Source organism: Petaurus breviceps, unplaced genomic scaffold (assembly GCF_028583685.1).
Source record: "Petaurus breviceps papuanus isolate PSGF00001 unplaced genomic scaffold, PetGlider_PUasm1.0 490, whole genome shotgun sequence".
NCBI classification, from domain to species: domain Eukaryota; kingdom Metazoa; phylum Chordata; class Mammalia; order Diprotodontia; family Petauridae; genus Petaurus; species Petaurus breviceps.
In genome coordinates, this window is record NW_027186352.1 from 7,902,745 (window position 1) to 7,905,413 (window position 2,669).

At 37.5% G+C, this 2,669-nt stretch overlaps 1 long non-coding RNA gene across 1 annotated transcript in view; it reads left to right on the forward strand.

Moving 5' to 3' along the window:
* LOC138172123 (uncharacterized) overlaps positions 1-2,669 on the forward strand; it is a 1,064,577-nt gene that overhangs the window by 1,061,725 nt on the left and 183 nt on the right. The window lies entirely within an intron of this gene.

Genomic DNA, 2,669 nt, shown 5'->3' on the forward strand with positions numbered 1-2,669 from the left:
CTCATGTAGAATATGATGTAGGCATATAGTACCTTGAGATTCAAAGAATTTTATACCAAAGTTCATTTGGGTTTAGCTTTAGTTCATGGGAACTAACTTGCTAAGGGGTTCATTGGGGGCAATGGTAACTTTAAAACACAGTATTATATTCTTTTTAGTCACAAAATACATGAACAATTAATTAGCACCTGTACCAATTCCTAGGTCATTCCAACTCCATCAGGAAGTGCTTCAATTCTGGGCTCTGGTCAGTTACCATTTATGTGTTCATATTGAGGGTGGGGTGGGGTGGGGGGTGGGGAGTGTGACAGGGAGGTCTGCCATAGATCCTTGCTAAACAATAGCTTAGAGCTAAAACTAAATGAAGGGGAAAATTAGATTGAATTCTAGTAATATTTAACATATTTTATAATTGAGTTAGATAATGGGGAAGCATTCGAGGGAAGGGTGGGGGGGAATGGTGGCCTTAAGGGGTTGTTAATCTTGTTCGGACCATTTTTGTACAAGTATAGGAGCTGAATTAACCTACTTTATTATACCTTATTTTGCATATCCTACCTACAGTGTTTACATGCCCCCCCCCCATTGGAAAGTAGAGATAAGGAAACATTTCCTGAAAATTCCTAATATTTATACAAATGATGCTAAAAAGACTTCATTTAGAGACATACTAAAAATTTTGAGGGAAGTTTTTTCATTTTACTTTCAAGTAATTCAATTTTAGTAATAATATTGCAAGAAAATATTTTCAAGGCTTCTGGTGGTTTTCCTTTCTTTTCTTTTAATACAGAGCATTCCAAAGGGAGAGATCTGTCTTCCAGAGATATCCAAACAACACACACTGAAGAAAATAGTATAAGACAATTCTCACAATAAATTCTCTAGAAGATAAATGAAATGCAAATAACCCTAAAAAAGATGACCACGCCTCAGAAAATGTGGAAGAACATTTTATAGGGAAAGTTCCAACTTTAGAAACCAAACAACTGAAGGAAAGAGCCACAAATGTCCTTGAAAAAGCTGTTTGCTCCGATGATATTGGAGGAGATGGGAGCCTTTTTTCAACTCTCCTGAAGAGGAGTGAAAAGTGTTATTTCAGAACCATGAAATGAAACTTCAGGAAACTTTTTGGCCTAATGAAAGAAGAATTCAGCTGTAAGAGCCAGCAAACAGTTGACGGGCACCCTAGGAACAGAAAACCGGGGCCTGCAACCCCGGTCAGTGTGGATGGTAAAGAGTGGGAAACAGAACTCCTTCATTTGCCTAGTTCCAGACCCTTGCACAGGAGCTAGACCCTAATGAACATCGAAGTCTCTGTGAGGAGGAGGAGGACAAGGAGGAGTGTGGTGCCTTCAAAGAAAGGTTGCTTAAAGACCCTTTCAAGAGCTATCCTTTGGAGGAGTGGAATGAAAAAGTTGTAGCTAAGGCACAAGAGATTTACCAGCAGCTGAACAATCTCCGAAATCGGAGGAAGGGAGAACTACGGGCTCAGAATGCAGGGAACAGAAAGATTAGGATCGGGAAAGAGGACAAAAGGAGATGGGCCCCTGCAGGACCCCTGGTGGAGTCCCAGGGTCAGGAGTCTCTCACACGATCCAGTACCAAACCAAGAATTCAGAACAAACTTTAAAGAAAATCCAACCTGAACTTCAATTCGAAGGTTTGTCCAAAATGAAAACTTCCAGTTTACCTTTCCCTAGTACCCAGTAACACTCTACATGTTTGAAAAGGAAAAGCAGTATTACTGACAAATTTACAAGCCCACAACACTGTTTAGATGTTTTTACTTAAAATCAGTACTCAAAAAAAGCCATCAATTTTTCTTCCTAAGTTAGCACAGGAAGAAGCTAATATTATATATATATGTATATATGCATATCCATATCTATACATATTTTTTTTAAAGACAGTGATGATCAATCATCTGAGAAAAGGATGCGAATTTCTTTTGGCACCCAGCTAAGCCCAAAGGTGTTTGATAAAATCTTTCCTCCAAATACACCTCTGAAAAGAGGAGAAAGCCCAGGGACAAGAAGAAGATCATGTAGCAACTGTCCTCAGGCTGTCCTGAAAAAAAAAAAAAACAATAATTAAGGTATAATATTTTAGAAAAGGACTTAATTCGTCCATATTTTAAATTATGCATTTATCAGATGATCTATAACCCTAACTGCATTTTTAACAAATAGTGATGTGCTATCCTGTCTTCAAAAATGATTTCCTATGAATATCTTTTTAAATAAGAGCTCAGTTACTTATGGTTAAGGTGTGACTTCATACTCTAGTGATTCAGGGAGTCCTAGCATAAAAGAGGGAGCATCAGGTCTTGATAGGAGGGATATATGTAATAATAAGATCCAGACTTAGAAACCAAAATGATTCAGACCTGATAGGATCTAATCCTTTGCCAGAAACCATGGACATCTCCACCCTTGGGGAAGGATGAATAAGAAAATATTGTTTGTATCTTAAACAAGACAGGAGGGGGCATAGATTAGAAATAAAAGTGAAACAGATCTGCAAAGATCTACTAATTTTAGCAGCAAAGATGACCCATCCGCTGCTGCCTCCAAGACTAGATTAGGAGGAGCAACAGCAAAAAAAAAAAAAAAAAAAAAAAAAAAAAAAAAAAAAAAAAAAAACAAGAAAAAAAGAGATGAAAAGACGAA